General features: G+C 46.6%; 1 non-coding gene across 1 annotated transcript; it reads left to right on the top strand.

The window, feature by feature from the left end:
- The first annotated feature begins 1,334 nt into the window (after window positions 1-1,334).
- LOC114805788 lies at window positions 1,335-1,472 on the top strand. Its single transcript, XR_003753811.1, has one exon. It is a non-coding gene; the product is annotated as a small nucleolar RNA SNORA7 (small nucleolar RNA).
- Window positions 1,473-23,998: the final 22,526 nt, after the last annotated feature.

Genomic DNA, 23,998 nt, shown 5'->3' with positions numbered 1-23,998 from the left:
GCTTCCTGTTTCTCTCCTCGCCCGACAACAGCTTCTCACAGTCGGCTTTTAAGGCTCTCTTCGCTTGGCCCTATATCACCTATCTGTGATCTTCCTCAACTCATTTGTCTTCATTCCTCCCAAAACCATGCTTGCAGGTGTACCTTGATGTCAACTTAGAAAAGGACACATCTTTTCTAGTTCTCCCCTTCCTACTCTACATCAAGCAGAAACTCCTTTACGGTATTTAATTGACTCTCTCCCTCCTTTTATTTCACTCTCTGCTCTCACTACACTGCAGCTCACCCTCTTTATTCCTCTAATACCAACCTATTCACTCTACCTGATTCTCATTTCTCCAACAACCAATCTCTCCCTCAAATCCTCCTTCCTGTCAAGAGCACCTCCGGTTTTCAGTCATCTAGATGACAGGTCTCCCCATCTTCCAAGGCCGTCTGAAACCACGCCACTTCCAGGAAGCCTTCCTTGATAAATTTCTGTTCTCCCCCAGTTCTATCCTCTTCAATGACCACTTTGGCATTTCGTGGAAACTATCACTGGGTCAATCGATGGTATTTATCGAGCACTTAATGTATGTAGAACACTGTACTAAGCACTTGGGTGAGTGCCATCCTCTAGATTGTAAATTCCTTGCGGGCAGAACACATGCCTACCAACTCTACCTATCAACTCTACAACCTACCACATGCCTACAGTGATACTGTACTCGCCGAAGCACTTAGTAAAGTGCTCTGCACACCGTTAAGTGATCAACAAATACAATTCATTGATGGATTACAATGTAACAGAGTTGATAGATGTAATGCCTGCCCACAAAAAGCTTACAGTCTTTCGGGGAAAACTATGTTTGTGACTCATAAACAACTGCAGGACTTTTTTTACACACCTTACAAATCCTATTACTTTAGCCCAACTCACGTACAATTTCATCTTTCCTTTGTCCTCTTACCGGTATTTAATTTAAATGTCCATCCCCCTCCTAGATTTTAAGCTCCTTAAGGGCAGAAATCGTGTCTAGTAACTCTATAAAATCATGTCTAGTAACTCTATTGCACTCTCCTGAGAGCTTAGTACGATGTAGAGCCTGTAGTAGATGCTCAGTAGATACCCATGATTGATGGATTGTTTGGGATTGAGTTGTATGTTTCTGACAAGGGGTGCGCCGACACTCAGGATGTTGCAGAATGGAGCGGTAACCACTTTGGCAACTAATGCCCGGGGCCACTGTTAGCCACAGAGAAGTTAAGTGACTTGCCCAAGGTCACACGGCAGGCAAGAGGCAGAGCAGGGAATGGAATCCAGGTTCTCTGATTTACATTTTTTGCCATTATGCTCCCCTCTCAGGGTCACACCCGGAGAGTTCTCCGTACTCTACCAGTCTTGACTACAGGAGGGAGAGTCAGGCAGAGGCCTATCCACTCCGTTCCTAGCTTGGGCAGTGGCTAGCGAGTGGAAGACAATCCGCTACAAGTCAAAACTCACCTATGCTGGGCAGCAGCAGCATAGGAGAGAATCCAGGGTTAAGACTCAAATTTACCGCACGGAAGGAGGCGATGGTAGACCGCTTCCGGATTTTTACCAAGGAAACTCTCTGGATCCACTACCGGAATAATTGCAGATGGAAGTGGGGCGTTCTGGGAGAGTTGTGTCCTTGGCTATGGGGAGAAGACAACCCGACGGCATAAGACAAGACCATTACTGCATGAGGGAGGTGGTGGTAATGGAGGATGGAAGAAATTGAGATTGTTAGGTAGAAACTGGAAATGTCTCTTCAATTCCCAGCTTGCTTTTAGAAGGCAAGAGGATCCTGCCCTTCATCAGTCAATATTGAATCCCAGGGGCTCAGAGCCCTTTCCCACAACTCAGACCCTCCCCATCCCCAGAGAGGAAGAAATCTTTGTAAGGGCATCTGTCCTGAGCCCCCTAAGCCCTACTGTCCGGGACATTGCTTGGCAAATTTGAATTTATTCCTGTCCTCTGTTGGCCGAGAATTCTGACAAATGTCTGCTGAGACGGCAGTCGTACGCTGATTGATAATGTGAAATCCACTTAGGGCAAAATGCTGAGGGATGTGGCGAAAAGGCAAACAGTGTCCCATTCTTGCAACAATAAGGGTGAAATGACTATTAAGAGAGTTAAGGAACCGTTCATGATTATTTTCCCAATTAGTTAAATTTTTTTCACTTCAGTAGTTTGAAAACTCTCAAGGGTGTTTTTTTTTTCCAAATTTTCTTAGCCTCAGTGGCGTGAGGGAAGGAGACTGAGGCCAATCCTGTTATCAAATTTTTATCAGAGCTTCCTAAAAACTCCCTCCTCATTTTGATGTTTCACAGAACACATGTAGAGGGTTTGTCAGATGGTTGAAGGCTGAGGGTTCTAGAATTCATTATAGCCCTTCATACAACCAGGTATTTTTCCCTGTGAGAGAGCAAGAGAATGAAGTTCAGGATTCCGTTGGGGAGAGTTGCTCCATCAATCAATCAGTCAATCAATCGATTGTATTTATTGAGCACTTACTATGTGCAGAGTACTGTACTAAGTGCTTAGAGAGTTCAACAGAATTAGCAGACACATTTCCTGCCCATAATAAGCTTACAGTCAAGGGGACCATAACCGTCAAAAAGCACTAACTTAGAGCAAAAACACCCCTGTCAGGCAAAGCTCAGGGAAGGAAGGAGGCTTTTCCAAACCCTGCCATTATTATTATTATTAGTAATATGTGCTTAGTGTGTGTCAAGAACTATTCTAAGCGTTGGAATAGATACAAGTTATTCAGGTTGGACACACATCCCCTGTCCCGCATAGGGCTCACAGGCAAAGTAGGAAGAAGAACAGGCATTGAATCCCCATGTTACACTTGGGGAAACTGATGCCCGAAGCAGTTAAGTGACCTGCCCAAGGTCACACCAAAGCAATTCACGGAGCTGGGATTAAGAACCCAGGTCCGCTGACTCTCAGGTCCGTACCTTTCTCCTGCACTCCAGGGCAGTTGCTCACTGCCCAGTGAATCAGACAATGGTATTTATTGAGTGCTTACTGTGTGCAGAGCACTGTACTAAGTGTTCGGGAGAGTATAGTTCAGTAGCGTTGGTGGACGCCATCCCTTCCTACAAGGAGCAGTTGTGGCTCAGGGCAGCGTGGGCTGTGAGCCAAGAATCCAACTGGCTGCTCCCTCAGAGGACCAGATGATATCATTCATTCAATAGTATTTATCGAGCGCTTACTATGTGCAGAGCACTGTACTAAGCTCTTGGAATGGACAAATCGGCAACAGATAGAGACAGTCCCTGCCCTTTGACGGGCTTACGGTCTAATCGGGGGAGACGGGCAGACGAGAACAATGGCAATAAAGAGAGTCAAGGGGAAGAACATCTCATAAAAACAATGGCAAATAAATAGAATCAGGGTGACTCCTGGGCAGAGCAGTGTGGTCTAATGGATAGAGCCCGGGCCTGGGAGTCAGAAAGACCTGGGTTCTAAGCCCAGCCCTGCCACATGTCTGCTGGGTGACCTTGGGCAAGTCACTTCACTTCTCTGGGCCTCAGTTCCCTCATCTACAAAATGGGAATTCAAAGTTTGAGTCCCATATGGGACAGGGACTGTGTGCAACCTGATTAACTTGTATCTACCCAAGTGTTTAGAACAATGCTTGGCATATAGTAAGTGCTTAACAAGTACTGTTACTATTATTATTATTATTACTTGGGGCAGAGACTGTGTCCAACCTGGTTAACTTTTACCTACCCCAGTGCTTAGAGTGCCTGGTACATAGTAGGTGCCTAACATGCCATAATTATTATAATTATTATTATGAGCATATTTAATCCCCTTTTTACAGATGAGGAAACTGAGCCAAGGGTAAATTAAGTGACTTGCCCCAGGTTAGCCAGAAGGCAAGGGACAGAGAAAGGATTAGAATCCCGGGCCTCTCGTTTGCGCTTTCTGCTGGATCCCTGAAAGAGTAATTCGGGTCTGACTGAGGCTTTTCCTAACTTCAGAGAGGCTTGGTGTGGTTCTTTCATTGGCCTCAGAATAATACCGCTGCAGGCTTAATTTTAGAAGTTCTCCCGGAGGTTTCAGAGCCTCAGGAAGTGGCGACTTTATTTGACATGGACAGAAAACTCTGGATTTGCCCTATGCTCCCCTGCTGTTTGTCTTTATAGATTCAATATGCTCGTTGGACCCAAAGGTCAGGTCAGAGGAAAATGCATTAAAACTCGTTGGGATTCAGTAGGGCTCTGGCTAGAAACTTCTGGCTAGTGGATAGAACACAGGCCTAGGAGTCAATGTTGGACCGGGATGGTGTCCAACCCAATTTACTTGCATCCATCCCATTGCTTAGCACATTGCCTGGCACATAGTAAGCGCTTAACAAATGCTATTATTATGAATAATAATAATTATGACTGTGCTTCACTGGAATTGTATAGGGTGAAAATTTGGCCATGCTTCCCTAATTTGGAAGCATTTCATCGGAATGATAAAGCTCATAGAATCACACTTCAGACTGTCCTACCAGATTTATTGATTGACAGCTTTAAAAGGGAGGGGGAACATTGGAGTAAATATACCAATTCTAAAGTGAGTCCTCATTTTTTGCAGCTTAATCAATGCCTTCTTCTCCAAATCCTATTACAAGGTCCCCCATCGCTCCCCGCCTTACCCCACCCTATCTTAGGGCCAGATGATTACTGATGGATTTCTCGGGTTAAGTGAGCTTTTCTTCAACTCAAGTTTTTAGCTCCCAAATCCATAAGAAATGTTAAAAGAAGAAATAAAGGATTTGGGTTTGCTAGTACATAATCAAATAGATTCATGTTTCACCTTTAATGGAACTCCTCTAAGACCTTAATGATTCAAGCAGCCTCTCTGTAAATCAGGGTTATTTAATCCTTTCTCCATGAAAAGCCAGGATAAAAAAGCATTCAAGTAAATTTAGTTTAGACAGTTCACGGTGGAATATTTAATACCGCCTCCTCTAATCGTATCCACGCAACTCTATGAAGCCGGAGTGAGTTTCACGCCACAAGGAAGCTGTGGGCAAGAGGTAAATTAGAACAAGGTACAGAGAGTAGGAAGGACTTGGTGGCCTGAAGGGTGTCTGTTGGGTTGTACTAGCAACCCAGGGAAGGAAACCGCTTTAGAAGTCAGAAGTAGCTTCTTCATTCGGTCCGGGTTTCACGTCCGTAACCAAGGTTGGTAACTACGCTTGTCCTCTGCCCCTTTGATTATGCTGAATCTCGATGCTGTCGATCTCCTAGAAGATCCAGTCTTTGCATGGTTGGAAAGAGTGTTGTCTAGGTAGCAGAATTCATCGACAGCTTTCACCTCTGTCTTAGTCAAGGAAATCACGGATTATACGGTCTGTAGAGTTTGCCAAGTGCTGGCTGGTCCCCAACCTTTGTTTTCCTCAGGATAACCGTCAGCTCATCTCCCTTTGCTGATTCGGAAAAGGAGTTCTTGATCATTTGCATTTCTTCTGACTCGGGCGATTCGAGAGCCTGCTAATCAGCATTTTGGAGGCCCCGAATGACCGATTTTATATGGCGAGACTGAAAGGATTAGCTCTCTTCAGTCGGAAGAGATGAAAGGTGAGAGGGGACATCCTTGAGATTTACAAATGGTGATGTATGATGGTGTTGGTGGTAAAAGTTGGAGAAAGGAAGAGGGAAGAGGAAGAAAATAAAAGAAATAACAGGATCATTTTGAGTGTGGCCTGGAATTAGGGAGAAGGGGACCTATCTCCCTATCTCTTTTTTATTATTTTCTTCACAACATTCCAAGTTATTCCACAACTCTGAGAACTCCACATGAGGAAGGAACTGCAAAGGAAGGAGATTCAGTTCCTCCTCTTCAAGAGTTTCCTGCCAAATCAAGTGAGGGAGAACAAACTAATTTACAACTCCTGTCACAAGATACTTGAAGCACAAATGCCAGAACATATCAATCAGTGGTATTTATTTAGCACTTAGTCCATGCAAAGCGAAGAATTGTTAGGCACAGTCCCTTTCCACAGTGAGCTTATAGTCTAGTAGTCTCTGTATAAATATGAATATAATTATAATAATAACGATGGGGTTTGTTAAGCACTTACTATGTGCCAGGCACTGTGCTAAACACTGGGGTAGATCTAGCCCATTCAGGTTGGATACAGTGCCTGTCCTACGTGGGGCTCACAGTCTCGAAGCCCATTTTACAGAGGAGCGAACTGAGGCACAGAGAAGTGAAGTAACTTGCCCAAGGTCACACAGCAGAGAAGTGGTGGAGCTGGGGTTAGAATTCATGACCTTCTGACTGCTAGGCCCGTGCTCTATCCATTATGCCATGCTGTTTCTCACATATGTATATAAATAAAATCTTCAGTGGAAAGAGCCTGGGCTTTGGAGTCAGAGGTCTTGGGTTCAACTCCCGGCTCTGCCACTTGGCAGCTGTGGGACTGTGGGCGAGTCACTTCACTTCTCTGTGCCTCAGTTACCTCATCTGTAAAAACGGGGATTGACTGTGACCCTCACGTGGGACAACCTGATGACCCTGTATCTACCCCAGCGCTTAGAACAGTGCTCTGCACATAGTAAGCGCTTAACAAATACCAACATTATTATTATTATTATCTGTTAAATGCCTACTATGTGCTAGCCACTGTATTAAAACACTGGGGTAGATGCCGGACAATCGGGTTCGACACAGTCCATGTTCATTCATTCATTCGATAGTATTTATTGAGCGCTTACTATGTGCGGAGCACTATACTAAGCGCTTGGAATGGACAAATCGGTAACAGATAGAGACGGTCCCTGCCCTTCCCACATGGGGCTTACAGTCTTAATCCTCATTTTACAAATGAAGTAAAGGAGGCATGGGGAAGTTAGATGACTTGCACAAGGTCACACAACAGACAAGTGGCGGAGCAGGGATTAGAACACAGGCCTTCTGACGCCCAGGCTCTTTCCGCTAGGTCATACTAGCATAAAAAGGGATATGTTAGTACCGAGAGATCTGAATCGTAACTTCTCCAAGGGGCCTTCCAGGATTAAGCCCTTCCTTCTGTATCACATACGTACTTAAGCACCTTGATATTCACCCCCGCAGCACTTTATGGACGTATCCTTATACTCTGACTCTTTCCCTACCTGTAAGGAGAGTTTCCAGTCCTCTACCAGTCTCGACTATAGGAGGGAGAGTCAAGCAGAGGCCTACCCATTTCATTCCTAGCTTGGACAATGGCTAACGAGTGGACGGCGATCTGTTACAAGTCAAAACTCACCCATGCTGCTGGGCAGCCGGGGCCTGGGAGTGTCGAGGGCGGAGACTCAAGATGACCGCGTGGAAGGAGGTGACGGTAAACCAGTGCTGTATTTTTACCAAGAAAACTCTCTGGATCCACTACCAGAACGATTGCAGATGGAGGTGGGGCGTTCTGGGAGAGATGTATCCATGATGTCGCTATGGGTCAGACATGACTCGACCCATAGCGACCAAAATTGATGTTCATGTCTGTCTCCCCCTAAAATCTGTAAGTTCCTTACGGACAGGGAACATGCGTCGCAGTTCTACTGTACTGGACTTTCCCAAGCACTTAGTACAGCGCTCTGCACACGGTAAGCGTTCAGTAAATACCACTGTTTGATTGATTTAATGCTACTGATGGTGTGGGAGTCTAAAAAGTGCCAAATAAACTGGAACGCTCAGAGAAATTCACCGGTGACAGAGCTGAAGGTGTCACGCTCTACCCTTTCTCCACCTCTGTCAGAACGGAGCGGGGTTGTGGGTAAGTTAAGTCCTGTTCAATTTATCCCTTCCTACGGTACTTGGAGATGCACTGAGAGATCAGAAAGCTGCAGTCCAGAATTGCTTCTGATCCACTAGGAGACTCTAGCAGATCAAAAGATTGTGAGCATCTTCAAAGATCTTTGAGATGGTAGTTCAGGAACGGCTAAATACAGATAACTGGGTTGTACGGATACTCACTCAAGAGGTGGGCAATCGATCAATCGAATGATTGAGCGCTTACTGAATGTGGAGCACAGTCTTAAGCACTTGAGAGAGTATGACAATGCAATAGAGTTGGTGGACATGTTCCCTGACCAGAATGAGCTTCCAGTCTAGAGGGGGAGACGGGAATTAATAGGGAAAATTTATTGCTACGTACACAAGTGATATGGAGCTTGAGGTTGGGGCCAATATCAAATGCCCAAATGCAAATGACTGATCTGTCATTGGTGAATTTCTCTGAGCTTTCCAGTTTACCTGGCACTTTTTAGACTCCCGAACCATCGGTAGCATTAAAATCAATCGGTGGTATTTACTGAACGCTTACTGGGTGCAGAACACTGTACTAATTGTTTGAATTGTTTGAAGAGTTGGCATAGCATTATGGACAGACACAATGTCTGAAGAAAATGGAATTTATATGCCAGCCGGGTTTGGAAACCCTACACGAGATTGTAAAATCCGTGAAGGCCGGGATTATGTCTACCAACTCTATTGTGTTGTAGTAATCATCATCATAATAATAATAAATATAATTGTGGTACTATTAAGCACTACTATATGCCAGGCACTGTACTGAGCACTGAAATGGATACAAGGAAATCTGGTTGGATACAGTCCCTGTCCAGTCTGGGGCTCACAGTCTTAATCCCCATTTTATTGAAGAGGCAACTGAGGCACAGAAAAGTTAAGTGACTTGCCCAAGGCCACAGAACGGACAAGTGTACTCCCCCAAGCACTTAGTACAGTCCTCTGCACAGAGTAAATGCTCAGTAAATATGACTGATTACACACAACCCTATGCATGATTTTCATCAATCATCATTCTTCAGATGAGGTAACTGAGGCCCCGAGAAGTGAAATGGGGCCAGGGTTAGAACCCAGGTCCTCCTGACTCCCAGGCCCATGCTCTATCCACTAGGCCACACTGCTTCTTCGTCAAGTCCATACCTACCGTGGGGGATGTAAAGCTTTAAGCAGTCAGACTTGCTAGCCCTAGTTGGATAGAACACAGCAAAGCAGCAGCAAATTCAGTCCAGGGAACAAATGACTTCCCCTGCGTTTTTGAATGTGATAGCGCTGATGGTAAGGTCTGTTAAAATGCGAAGGACGGATGGCCGAAGAAGCTGGGATCGGGTTTTTCTTGCCCTAGAATTCTCTCCCAGTCCTAATTTTCCCCTATCCTAACTCTCGCCCCCTTGGATGGCAAAGGACGCCGGTTTCAAAAAGCAGTTTCATCGTATTTCCCGTCACTTTGAAGCCCTCCAAAGCGTTCGCCCCGGACTTGGCTTCGAAATGCCGCTCTCCCCTTTAGAATGCCGAGCACAGAAAGCCATCCCTATTTACAGAGGAAGTTCTGAGCCTCCATCTTGCACCTCCAGCCGGCTCCCGGCGGTCAGGGCGGCGGGCTTTGCCGCACGAATGAGCGCAGATGAAATTGGCTGGAGCCCCGCTGCAACAATAGCTTGCAGGCCACCTGAGAAGCCTGCATTTTCTGTCCTCCCGCCTCTCCTATCTGGCTCCGGCCAGTGACCCTCCTTGGGATCTGAAGGGCTATCTGTGCCAAAACCCAGGGAGTGTGAGCAGGTGGTGTGTCTGTTTCATTTCATGGTTATATTGTACTCTCTCAAGCGCCTAGTACAGTGCTCTGCACACAATAAGGGCTCAATGAATACGACTGCATGAAAGCAGAGGAGGGGGAAAAGAAGGTGGGGAAATGAGGGGTCAGTCAGGAAAGGCTTCTTGGTGGAGATGTGATTTTAAGAGGGTTTTGAAGATGGAGGGAGCGGTGGACTGTCGGTTCGAAGGAAAAGAGAGTATTAGGCCAGAGGTGGGAATGAGGGCAAAGGGTAAATGGTGAGAGAGTTGAGATCAAGGTACACAGAGAAGGTTGCCACTGGAGGAGCGAATCGTGCAGGCTGGGTTGGCAGTCAATCAATTGCATTTATTGAGCACTTACCGTGTGCAGACCACTGTACTAAGCTCTTGGGAGAGCACAATAGAACAGTAAACGGTTGTAGTGTAACAGGTGATCAGCAAGATAAGGTAGAAGGGGGGCAAGCTGATCGAGTGCCTAAAATCCAATGTAAGAAGTTTCTCTTTGAAAATGAGGATGAATGGGCAACCGCTGGAGATTTTGGAGGCTTGGGGAGACACGGATTGAACGGTTTTCAGAAAAATGATCCTTGCAGCAGGGTAAAGTATGGATTTGACAGGGGAGAGAAAGGAGGCAGAGAGGTCAGCAGGAAGGCCGATGCGGTTTTATGCCAATTGTGCTCGAAAGGGTCCCATTAAAATATTTTGAGTCAAGGCATCAATTTAAGTCGTCAAGATGAAGGAGAACGTTGTCAGGGGAGCCGAGTATGGTGGGAGGGAAGGCTGGATGCTGTCAGAGATCAGGTATGATGCTTTTCCAGCCTGAGGCCCGGTTGTCATCTCTCAGGGCTACAGTAGGACCTGGACATTCCAAGGGAGTTCTCTCTCTCTTCTTTCTCTCCCTCTTTCTTTTTATCTCTCTCTCCCTCTCTCTCTCCTCCTTTGCCCCATTCCCTCTGCTGCCTTTTTAATGATATATGTGTCAGGCACTGTTCTAAGCCCTGGGATAGATACAAGCTAATCAGGTTGGACACAGTCCCTTTCCCACATAGGGTTCCCAGTCTTAACCCCTGTTTTCCAGATGAGGTAACTAAGGCACAGAGAAGTGACGTGACTTGCCCAAGCTCACAGAGCAGAAAAGCGGCAGAGCTGGGATTAGAACCCAAGTCCTTCTGACTCTCAGGCCAGTGCTCTAATCACTAGACCGCTCTGCTTTCACCCATGGACATCACATGGGGGTCCACAAAATTAGCCAAGGTTTGTTCCCTTTATTCACCCGACCCCCAACTCCACGACACTAATGTCCATATCCATAATGTATTTATATTAATGTCTGTCCCCCCCCCCCCCAGATTCCTTGTGGGCAGGGAACGTGTCCATCAACTCCGTTGTATTATACTCTCCCAAGTGCTTAGTAGAATACTCTGCACAAAGCGATCGATAAATATGACTGATTGATTTAGATGAGGCTTAATCTGACTCAAGGCGCACAGCTCTACTGTATGCAGAGATCAGTCTTGCACATTTCTGTGTTCAGGACACTGTACTGGGCGTCTAGGGAGAGTCAGAGGGAACAGAATGGAGGCTACTTCTTTGGTGCTGCTTTATCTTTCATCTTTTTTCAAATGTCTTTGAGTCGTTTTGGTAAAGACATGCAAGTGGTTAACATTGTCTTCTTCCCCGCATTAAAAGCTGAAGCCTCTGCCGCTGTCTTTGATCAACGTTTTGATCGCTCGCTCATCCGCCTCTGACGCTCTCTCGTGCAGCTGCTGCCCGGCACAGGTGAATCGACTTTGACGCTTCGGCTTAGACCTTTCCATTATGGGGAGCCCCGTATGGTGCTGTTCTAAGCTTCATCGGCGTTATCTTTCATCACCTCTCTACATTTCAACTCTCTTCATCTCCCCAGCTCACACTCTTTGCTCCTCCCCAGCTTATCTTCTACCTCTAGCCTGATTTCAGTTTCCACACTTGACCCCTTGCTCGTTCTATTCACCTGCCCTGCAACTCATCTTGACAGTCCTTCAAATCCCACCTCCTCCAAGAAGCCTTCCCTGATTAATTTCCAGTACCTCAAAATGAATGAACCCCACAGAATTCCCTGTTCCTTGAGTATTTATCTCCACCTTGAGCACATTTATCTCCATCTTGAGCACTGACCTATATACAGCTCTTTCAGTTGAACGGTTTATTCTGATTTATTCTTATATTTCAGCCTGGAGGATTCAAACCGATCCTCATTTTTTTCTCCTGCTCCCACGATTTGTAAATATCTGATACTCCCGCCTCGCCCATTAGGTTGCAAACCCTCTGTTGGGTAGGAAACACGTCCTCTGCTTCCGTGGCGCCGCCTCAACGGCTTGATACGATGCGTTGCATCCAGGTGGTAGATAAAGGACGCCTTGCTACGACACCTAGAGCGAGACATCTTAGCTACCCTTTGCCAGCCCAGGCATTCGAAAGGAGTGAAAGGGTTGTGGAATCGAGCCAGACTCCAAATGGCAATTCTTACCTGAATATTTTGAAGAGGCTCCTCACTGGGCTGTGTCCGGGGAACAGGGAGGTACCTCCGAATTATTCTCACCCTAACAAGAGAACTCAGTGCCTTGTCTCTGGTCAGGCCCACTCCCGCGCTGTGGTTCTCCGAGATCATGAGTGAGCGTCTTTACCTTCTGGGAAACGTTTTTTCCTTTCCTTCCCTAACCTGCAGCGACAGCTTTAAGACGTTTCAATCAACTCCCACCAAACCCTGCCCATAACAACACACAGGCCCATTAAATACGGCTAATACCACTCAATGAGAGATGGAGCAATCAATCATTGGTATTTATTGCACCCGCTGTGTGAAGAGTACTGTATTGTACTCTCCCAAGCGCTTAGTACGGTGCTCTGCACAGAGTAAGCGCTCAATAAGTATGACCGAGTGAATGGTCACTTCTCTGCGCCTCAGTTCCCTCATCTGTAAAATGGGGATCAACTGTGAGTCTCACGTGGAACAACCAGATTCCCCTGTATCTACCCCAGCGCTTAGAACAGTGCTCGGCACAGAGTAGGCGCTTAACAGATACCAACATTTTTTTTTTACAGAGCGCGTGGGAAAGTACAGTGGAGTGAATAGACGCGAAAATAACGATAATGACCGTGACGTCTGCTAAGCACTTACAGTGATGGTGATGATGATGGCGTTTGTTAAGTGCTTACTATATGTCAAACACTGTTCTAAACTCTGGGGTAGACGCAAGCTAGTCAGGTTAGGCGCCTTCCCTGTCCCTCACGGGGCTCCCAATCTTAATCCCCACAGAGGAGGTAACTGAGGCACGGAGAAATTAAGTGACTTGTCAGAGCCGGGATTAGAACCCAGGTCTTTCAGAATCCCAGGCCTGGGCTCTATGAACTAATAATGATAATGTTGGTATCTGTTAAGCGCTTACTATGTGCCGAGCACTGTTCTAAGCGCTGGGGTAGACACAGGGGAATCAGGTTGTCCCACGTGGGGCTCACAGTCTTCATCCCCATTTCATTCATTCATTCAATAGTATTTATTGAGCGCTTACTATGTGCAGACCACTGTACTAAGCGCTTGGAATGAACAAGTCGGCAACAGATAGAGACGGTCCCTGCCGTCTGACGGGCTTACGGTCTAATCGGGGGAGACGGACAGACAAGACAGATGAGGTAACTGAGGCGCAGAGAAGTTAAGTGACTCGCCCACAGCCACCCAGCCGACAGGTGGCGGAGCCGGGATTCGAACCCATGACCTCTGACTCCAGAGCCCGGGCTCTTTCCACCGAGCCACGCTGCTTCCCTATATATCAAGTAGATTGATTGTTGTAGGCTGAAATGAACTAATTAATGCGAGGGCGCTTTGGGAACAAAAGCGCTCCAGAAAACCGAGGTATTATCGATGTTAATCGGGTCAGAGTCCTTGTCCCACCTGGGCTCATAGAGTCTTAATCGCTTAATCAAGCGCTTAGTACAGTGCTCTACACATAGTGAGCGCTCAATAAACACTATTGAATGAATAGTCTAAGTAGGAGGAAGAACAGGAAGGTATTGAATCCCCATTTGACAGATGAGGAAACGGAAGCACGGAGAAGTTAAGGGACTCGTCCAAGGTTACGCAGGCAGCAGGTGGTAGAGCTGGGATTAGAACCCGGTACCCTGACCCCCAGACCACGTATCGTTACGCTGTACTCCCCCAAGTGCTTAGGACGGTGCTCCGCACACAGCAAGCGCTCAATAAATGCGACTGAATGAATGAACCTTCCAGGAGGCCACGCCACGCCTCACAGTTTACAGTCAGAACAAGGAGAAACCTCTCTTAGCTCCGCAGAGCCCTTCCAACGCCCAGCCTGTCCAGAACTCTAGATTTTCCTGAAAGAAGGTTACCGATCAAGCTACCTTTTCGTCGTGACCGAGAAATATCAATCGTAACATCAGTTGGAAGAGTAGTGGAAGCAGCGTGACCTAGGGGAAAGAGCACGGGCCCGGGAATCAGAGGATCTGCCAGGGAATCCCGGTTTTGCCGATCGTTGGCTGTGTGACCTTGGACAAGTCACTTAATAATAATGTTGGTGTTGGTTAAGCGCTTACTCTGCGCAGAGCACCGTTCTAAGCGCCGGGGGAGATACGGGGTCATCGGGTCGTCCCACGTGAGGCTCACGGTTAATCCCCATTTTCCAGTTGAGGGAACTGAGGCCCAGAGAAGTGAAGTGACTCGCCCACAGTCACACAGCCGACAAGTGGCGGAGCCAGGAGTCGAACCCGTGACCTCTGACTCCGAAGCCCAGGCTCTTTCCACTGAGCCACGCTGCTTCCCCAACTTCTCCGTGCCTCAGTTTCCTCAACTGTAAAATGGCAATTAAATCCCTGATCGCCTTTCTACTTAGACTGTGAGCCCCACGTGGGAGAGGGAACACGTCTGACCTGTCAATTGGTACCTACCCCGGTGCTTAGAATAATAGTGATAATTATGGTATTTGTTAAGCACTTACTATGTGCTTCTAAACGCCGGGGTAGATACAAGGTAATCAGGTTGCCCACGTGGGGCTCGCGGTCTTAATCCCCATTTTAGAGATGAGGTAACTGAGGCACAGAGAAGTTCAGTAGCTTGCCCGAGGTCGCACAGCAGACAGGTGGCGGAGCGGGAATTAGAACTCATGTCTTCGGACTCCCAAGCCCTTGCTCTTGCCACTAAGCAGGCTGCTTCTCACGCTGCTTAGAACGGGGCTTGACACAGAGAACAGAGTTGTTGATAATAATACTAACGATGATGTTAATAAAGTAAACCCGATGCAGGGTCTGTGATCATAACCGGAACTAATTCCCAGTAGTTCAGAATTAGCTTTCTACCCTTTTCTTGTAGGAAGTACCTCGAGCTAGTCTATCTTGCTGACGACCTCTCGCCAGCGTGTCGCCTCCGGCCCGGAACGTCCTTCTTCTTCACATTTGACGGACGATCCGTCTTCCCTCCTTCAAATCCTTACTTGAAGGCGCACCTCCTCCAAGAAGCCTCCCCTTACCAAGCCCTCTTTTCCCTTTCTTCCACTCCCTTCTGCGTCTCCCCGTCTTCCTCCTTTCATTCGTCGCCCCTCCCGGCTCCACAGCCCTTAGGCACAGAGACGTGAACTGACCTGCCCCAGGTCACACAGCAGAATAGTGGTGGAGCCAGAATTAGAACCCGTGACCTTCGGACTTCCAGCCCCGTGCTCTATCCACTATACCATGCTGCTTCTCGGTGGAAAGGGCACGGGATTGGGAGTCAGAGGTCATGGGTTCGAATCCCCCATCTGCCACTTGTCAGCTGTGTGACTGTGGGCAAGTCACTTCACTTCTCTGTGCCTCAGTTCCCTCATCTGTAAAACGGGGATGAAGACTGTGAGCCTCATGTGGGTCAACCTGATTACCCTGTATACCCCAGCACTTAGAACAGTGCTCTGCACATAGTAAACGCTTAATAAATACCAAGATTTATTATTGTTATTATTTATTGATTGGACAACCATTTGGGGGAATGTGGGTAGACTCAGTGAACATACCAAACGTGCAAAGGGTTACACATAGACCTCTCCATTCAGGTGTGTCTATCATTTGGGGTCAATCAATCAGTCATACTTATTGAGCGCTTACCGTGTGCCGAGCACTGTGCTGAGCGCTCGGGAGAGTACAATATAACAGAGATGGTTGATGCGTTCCCTGCCCCCAACGAGCTGGCAGTCTAGAGGGCGGGGCAGACGTTAATATAAATGATAATAAGAATAATGCTGGTATTTGTTAAGCGCTTACTATGTGCGCGGCACTGTTCTAAGCACTGAGGTAGATACGGGGTAATCAAGTTGTCCCACGTGAGGCTCACATTCTTAATCCCCATTGTACACTTGAGGGAACTGAGGCACAGAGAAGTGAAGTGACTCGCCCACAGTCACCCAGCCGACGAGTGGCAGAGCCGGGAATCGAACCCGTGACCTCTGACTCGCAAGCCGGGGCTCTTTCCACTGAGCCATGAGATGTGGACATGAGTGATGTGGGGCTGCGGAGGAGAGAATAAAGAGTGCAAATCCGTGTCCAGGCAGGTAAAGCAATGCGGGGAAGTGAAGATGGAATTTCGTACTCGTGAATGATCTGTACAAACTGGAACCCGTAAATCCATTCCGTCTCGTCAGTCGGTCGTGATAACCGGTCTATTCAAGGTTTGGATGAACTCAGGTCTCTGACCTGTTTAACAGAGGGTAGCCGTGAGCTAGAAAATTATTCAAAGGGAGAAATGTAAATTTCAATTATTTAAATTTTAATTATTATTATTAACGCAATGGTTAGCGATAGCATGTAGCAATAATGCCTTTCCCCGGAGAACACAATTAGAGTGATGCATTAGCCTCCCGTTAAGAGTAAGGCTAAATACTCCTATACAGTTGCTTGGGTAAAACAGCGGGGTTTCTCCACCTGGCAGCGGATTGAGAAACCGCTTTCGGGAGACGGCAAAACCATGATGTCATTCTTTCATTCATTCAATAGTATTTATTGAGCGCTTACTGTGTGCGGAGCACCGGACTAAGCGTTTGGAATGAACAAGTCGGCAACAGATAGAGACGGTCCCCGCCGTTGGACGGGCGCACAGTCTAAACCGACTACGGGGGCCTGGCAGAGATGAAGTGAGGCGTCAGTTCGCCGGACTCCGGGGTCATTCATTCATCCGATCGTATTTACTGAGCGCTTACCGTGTGCAGAGCACTCTACTAAGCACTCGGAAAGCAATAATACTAGTGACGTTGGTATCTGTTAAGGGCTTACGATGTGCCAAACGCTGTTCTAAGCGCGGGGGTAGACAGGAGATGATCAGGTTGTCCCACATGGGGCTCCCAGTCTTCATCCCCATTTTACAGATGAGGTCACTGAGGCACAGAGAAGTGAAGTGACTCGCCCAAGTACAATTTGGCAAGAAATCGAGACAATCCCTAGCCATTACCCTACTTATTTTGTTAATGAGATGTACATCACCTTGATTCTATTTATCTGCTATTGTTTTAAATGAGATGTTCATCCCCTTGATTTGATTTATTGCTATTGTTCTTGTCTGTCCGTCTCCCCCGATTAGACTGTGCGCCTGTCAGTGGGCAGGGACTGTCCCTATCTGTTACCCATTTGTACATCCCAAGCGCTTAGTACAGTGCTCCGCACATAGTAAGCTCTCAATAAATACCATTGAATGAGTGAATGAGTTATCACAGAGCACGTGGAAAACAGACGGGACGTGGCTTAGTGGATAGAGCACGGGCCTGGGAGTCAGAAAGATCTGGGTTCTCATCTCAGCTCTGTCATTTGTCAGCTGTGTGACTTTGGGCAAGTCACTTAACTTCTCTGTGCCTCAGTTCCCTCATCTGTAAAATGGGGATGGAGACTGTGAGCTCCACGTGGAACAACCCGATTACTTTGTATCTACCCCAGCGCTTAGAACAGTGCTCTGCACGTAGTAAGCTCTTAACAAATACCAATTATTATTATTATTATTACCCAGTGCTTAGCACATAGTAAGCATTAACAAATGCCATCATCATCATCATTATTATTATTATAATAAAGGTTGGGTGAGCCTCTATCTCTTCAAAGTTTTGGCAAGAAGTGCACGGAGGCTAATTCCTTTCACGTAAAGATTTACGCTAGTTGCTGCCTGACAAGGAATGAGAATCCTCCAGGAGTAAAGGAAGTACTGTAGGGAAGTAGAATTTTCTTTTCTCTCTCTTTCTTCCTGCCCGGTTCCCTCTCTGAGACTGAATCACATGAAGCAAATTGAACTCGGAGTCCAATCTTTCTCCGTCTCTTTGAATGATAAGGATCTTGGGAAAGGGAGAGGCTTGAAAGAGAAGGAAAAAGTTCTGCTTTTAGCCATCCCTTCAAGGTGGGATTTTTGAAAGAAGATTTCAGCCTCTTAGAACATCCGGTTCTGCTACGCTTACTCGGAAACACCAAGACCCCTTAATCCCCTCCGCAAGGGGATGAATAACGGATGATGAAATCTCACCTCGCTAAGGGCCGCCTTCACTTTTCTGTTTCTGAGAACAGAAGAAGCTCCTGGGAATTGGACCCTGTAGTATTTTTACTTTAATTTGGACACAGTTAACTGACCCCTCTCTTTTCCAACCACCTCTGAGGGCAGACCTCAGAGCTGCTAGATAATAGTGGAAACATTAAATTCACGGACTTCAAAACGCGCATTTCACGAGAGAATCAATCTAAACCTTTCTCTCCGCGGATTTCCCACTGGCACCTCGAACTCAACAAGCCCAAGCGAACTCCTAATCTATTCTCCCACCTAATTTTCCCGGGAGAGTTGGCAACTTTATTCTCCCCATCTCAGAGGCTCATAACGGCAGCATTATCTTTGACTCATTCCTCTCTTTTAAGCTTCATATTGAGTCTTATCATCATCATCAATAGAATTTATTGAGCACTTATTGGGTGCAGAGCACTGTACTAAGTGTTTGCGAGAGTATAGTACAACAGATTTAGTAAGTTCTCATGGTGTTTCCTCCTGAACATTTCTAGGATTCACCTCTTCTCCATCCAAATGGCCACCGTTGTGGTCCAGGAACTTGTCGCATCTCAGCTTGACCACAGCTCAGCTTCTTCGCTGACCTCCGCAACTCTGGTCTCTTCCCTCTTCAATCCACACTTCTCTCTGCTGCCCGGATGATTTTTCTGCCATGTTGCTCTGCACACTTGACTCCTCAAAAGCCTCCAGTAGTTTTCCAGTCCTCTCAATATCAAGCAGAAATTCCTGCCAGTTGCTTTTAAGGCACTTGATCACCTCTCTCCTTCCTTAGCCACTCTGTTCGCTCAGTATACCCATCTTGCAGTCTTTGATCTCAAGCTAACCTACTCGACTGCTCAGTACAGTGCACCACGCACAGTAAGAGCTCAATAAATACCATTTTCGGCTGAACCTCTTTCTCTTCTTTCCCTCTGGCTCGCATCCTCTCCCTGTTTTGAACTCCCTCCTTCTTGCCCTCCAATAAACCGGTCCTCTCTCCAAGTTCAAAGCCCTTCTGAAATCTCATCTCCTCTGGGAGGCCTTAATTTTGACTCTCTCCGACTTCCACACCACTTAAACACTTAACCTCCTCTAGCACTCATGTACACGCCTGACACGTCCTATTTCTTAAGCACTAACTCCTTGGTAACCTCGTTGTGGGCGGGGAATGGATCTGTTATATTTTTACATCACACTCTCCCAAGCACTTAGAACGGTGCTCCGCGCACAGGATGCGCTCGATAAATACGATCGACCGACCGACTTCTACCTGCATTTGATTTTAATGTTCGTCTCCCTGTTAGATTGTAAGTCCCGCCTCCTAGACCACGAGCTCCAGGTGGGACAGTGACCCTGTCCCACCTTGATTAATTTGTATCTGCTTCTGTATTTTTACCAAGAAACCTCTACGGATACCACTGCCGGACCCATTTCAGAGGAAGGTGGGGCGTTTTGGGAGAGATGTGTCCATGGAGTCGGATTGGAAGCGACTCGATCGCATAAGACAAGATAAGCCTCCAGGTCCTAAAGTAACTGAGGCACAGAGAAGTCAAGTGACTTGCCCAAGGCCATACAGCAGACAAGTGGCAGATCTGGGATTAGAACCCATGACCTTCGGATGCCCAGGCCTGTGCTCTAACCACTACCCCAACGGCCTCTTCTCCATCCTGATGCTCCTCGACCTGTCAGCTGCTTTTGAGGCTGCGGACCACCCCCTTCTGCTGAAAATATTATCCAAACTTGGCTTCACTGACTCTGTCCTCTCCTGGTTCTCCTCTTATCTCCCTGGCAGTTCATTCTCAGTCTCCTTCACGGGCTCCTCCTCTGTCTCCCACCCCCAAACTGCGGGGGTCTCTCAAGATTCAGTTCTGGATCCCCTTTTATTCTCTCTCCACCCTCATTGCCTTGGAGACCTTCTAGCCTGTCAGCCCGCTGTGGGCAGGGATTGTCTCTATCTGTTGCTGAATTATACTTCCCAAACGCTTAGTACAGTGCTCTGCACACAGTAAGCGCTCGATAAATAGGATTGAATGATTGATTGAATTTGCTCCCACAGCTTCACCTACCATCTCTATGCAGATGATACCCAAATCTACAAATCCGCCCCTGATCTCCCTCCCTCTCTCCAGGCTCTCACCTCCTCCTGCCTTCGAGACATCTCTACTTCGATATCCTCCGGTCACCCCAAACTTAACATGTCCAAAACAGAGCTCCTTACCTTCCCACCCAATTCCTCTCCTCTCCCGAACTTTCCCGTCACTGCAGATGGCCCCACCATCCTTCCCGTCTCACAAGCTTGTGACCTCGGCGTTATCCGAGGGGAGACTGCATTGCTGATGGAGGCTGGAAATGCATAGACCAACAACGGCCTTTCCCGCAATCAATCTATTGCATTTTATGGAGTGCTTACTGTGTGCACAGCACTCAACTAACAGACCCATTACCTGACCCCTCGAGGTATTTGTTGAGTGTCTACTGAGTGCACAACACGGTACTAAGTGCTTGGGAAAGTGTGGTAGATGACACAATCCCTCCCCTCAAGGAGTTCACAGTTTCCCATGGAGAGGAGAACAAAATAATTTATAGTTAGATGAGGAGAAAGGAAAAAGGGTTATGTAGATGAATAAAGTGGTTAAATCGTAGGTTATGAAAATGGATATATATAGGCTATGGGTGGGTGTAAGTGAATAACTGTAAATAGCTGAGGAGTGCTGAGGTGATAATTGAGGGATATAACGTGGGGAGAGGAAACATTAATCAGGGAAGGTCTCCGAGAGGAAAACTGCAAAAGGGACAGAGAAGCAGCTTGGCCTAGTGGGTAGAGTACAGGCCTGGGAATCAGAAGGACCTGGGTTCTAATCCTGGCTCTGCCACTTGCCCGCTGTGTGACCTTGGGCAAGCTACCTCACTCCTCTGGGCCTCAGTAATCTCATCTGTAAAATGGGGATTAGGACTGTGAGCCCTAACGTGGGCAAGGGACGTGTCCGACCTGTTTAGTTTGCATCTACCCCAGCCCTTAGTATCGTGCCTGTCGTAGTAAGTGCTTAACAAATACCCCAGTTATTATCATTATTTTCAGAAACACAAGAACACATTTAATCAGAGTGGCAAGTGGCATTAGATTTCTGGAGGGCTCGGGGCAAGAAAGTGGATGAATCAAAGCTGGGAGGTTTCAACGTATAGGGCAAGAATAGGCTAAGAACCAGGAATTACAGTTAAACTCACTCTGCGATCAGCATTTTATGGGAGGGGTGGAATTAACTTTTTCTGCTGTATTTCCAGGCAGAAAGATCTTTCTCTGAGGGCAATGGGACATTTCTTATCTAGAGAAGCTGGCCCAGTGGTTACTTTGGTTTCCCAATCTTTCCTATACCTTCCGCCTATATGGTCTGTCACTCTGTCAGTGATTGTCACTCTATCGGTGATTGCATCTCTTTCTAGAATTCTAGAAGATTCTGGAATGCAAGTTGATGGATGATTTGTTTAAAATATCCTCTGGAAAGGAGGAAGGAGAAAAGGATCTATAAAATCTCCTTACCACTGGCTTTAAAACACTCAATCAGCTCGCTTCCATCCTTCCTCACGTCGCTGATCTCCAACCACAGTGCGGCCCGCACACTCCAGCGTGGCTCAGTGGGGCCGGGCTTGGGAGTCAGGGGTCATGGGTTCGACTCCCGGCTCCGCCACTTGTCAGCTGGGTGACTGTGGGCGAGTCACTTCACTTCTCGGTGCCTCAGTGACCTCATCCGTAAAACGGGGATTAAGACTGTGAGCCTCACGTGGGACAATCTGATGACCCTGTATCTACCCCAGCGCTTAGAACAGTGCTCTGCACATAGTAAGCACTTAACAAATACCAACATTATTATTATTACCAATGTGCTCCCTGTGCGCCGATCTCATCTATCCCGCCACCGAGCCCTTTTCCACGTCCTCTCTCTAGCCCGAAACTCCCTCCCCCTCATCCAGTTCACCAAACCACCACTCTCCCCACCTTCAAAGCCTCATTAAAGTCAAATCTTCTCCAAGAGGCCTTCCAGATTAAGCCAACATTTCCTAGGCTGACTCTCCCTTCTGCATCTACGCACTTGGACCTGTGACCCTTGGAGATCTGATGTTCGCTCCACCCTCAACCCCACAACACATACACACATTTCCTCAATAATATCGGCAGACGGAAGAAGGCAGTGGTAAACCACATCTGTATTTTTACTGAGAAAACCCTACGGTATCTGGTGGTACAAGCAATTTTGACATTTTGTAATAGATATTTTTCATTCTCGGCTCAGTTCAGGCTGCTGGAGTTTGTACTGTTGTCGTTTTTGTTGCTGAAAATACAATGAAGTGATATAATAATGCTCCTTTTTGTGAAAAAGGAGGATTAAAAAAATCCTACTAAAATCTTTTGTCAGCTCTCCCTTCCTGTCTACCAAGGAGACAACATTTCCTCTTATTCTCCACTTGAGTAGGTTTTTGGGATATCTTTTATGTATTGTGCTGCTTGCACTTTCTTTCCACCATTAGCTTTTCAAAACCTGTTCCCTATACAATTCTGCTATATCTTTTGGTAATCTGGTCTAATTTCTCCTTTTTTTTTGGTAGTTTTCCCATTTGTCTTTCATGTTTCCAAAGAGTTGTGAGTTTAGGCAACTTGGAACCTTTCTGCCCCTCCTAAGTATGGTGAAAGTTGACTCTGAGTCAGCAGAACTGTCTTTTGGAAGAACAACCAGCTGCCTTTCAAACTTAGGCTTTCTTTCCCTCAGATCCCTCTTGCTAGTGCCCTTAAAATTCACTTCCCTAAAATGCTGACTTCTCCTTCATCCTCCCTTGGGATACTGAATATGATCATCTCGTGAACGTTCTCAGTGAAGTTCTCGACCAGCTCTTTATTCTATGTCTGTACTTTCTTTATAACCTCAATTAATTATGCCCTGTTAGTGATAATTGAGTCAAGAAGGATACCTGTCCTCAATGATTCCTTTACTTTTTGCATTAGGAAATTGTTCCCAGGACACTTAAATAACGCTGAGATAATCTATGGGGGCTGGATTGCTTTTTCCAGCCATAACAGAGCTATTTAAGGACTCCATCACCATCAAATACTGACCAAAAGCCCTGTGGGTGAAAAACCTTTTTCATTTTTGACTTGAACTCAGGAATTCACTTACAGACCTTCTTTATTTCCTGGGCCTCGAGCACTATTTTTGATAGGTGACGCCTCTCCTCTTACCCCCTTCTGATCTTTCCTGAAAAAAAATCCCATTTTGGTTCTGCTCCTAGTCCCACCATGTCTGTTTCTTGGAAGGTTTGTACAGAAATGAAAGGACCGTGGGAAGTGAGCAGAAGAGATGGGAGACCTTAGCTCAGAAGTGCAGTTATGTAATGATAATGATGATAATAATAATAATTGTAATATTTGTTAAGCAGGAATTTTGAAGCAGTGGACCTGATGGAAAGGGCATGGGCCTGGGAGTCAAGGGACCTGCTTTCTACTTCTGGCTCTGCCATTTGCCTGCTGTGTGACCTTGGACAAGTCACTTCACTTCTCTGGGCTTCAGTTACCTCACCTGTAGAATGGGGATTAAGATTTTGAGCCCCATGAGAGACAGGGACTGTGTCCAACCTCATTTGCTTTTATCTGACCCAGCACTTTGTACAGTGCCTGGAACATAGTAAGAACTTAACAAATACCACAGTTCTTTATACTTATTATCCTTTTCTCAGCAATAGTTGGGATTCTGAACAATTCTACTCACTTAGAATGGGGAAGGGACTAGAATAACTGTCCAAAAAGTTCCCTGCCTCACCCAGCTTAAAAAATGGTTCAGAGAACAGTGTCTGGTGAATTTTAATGTCCATAATTATTTGCTGACATTTGGCCCACTT

The sequence above is a fragment of the Ornithorhynchus anatinus genome, chromosome 19 (assembly GCF_004115215.2).
Source record: "Ornithorhynchus anatinus isolate Pmale09 chromosome 19, mOrnAna1.pri.v4, whole genome shotgun sequence".
In the NCBI taxonomy this organism is placed as follows: Eukaryota; Metazoa; Chordata; class Mammalia; order Monotremata; family Ornithorhynchidae; genus Ornithorhynchus; species Ornithorhynchus anatinus.
This window is presented reverse-complemented; position numbering and strand designations above follow the sequence as displayed.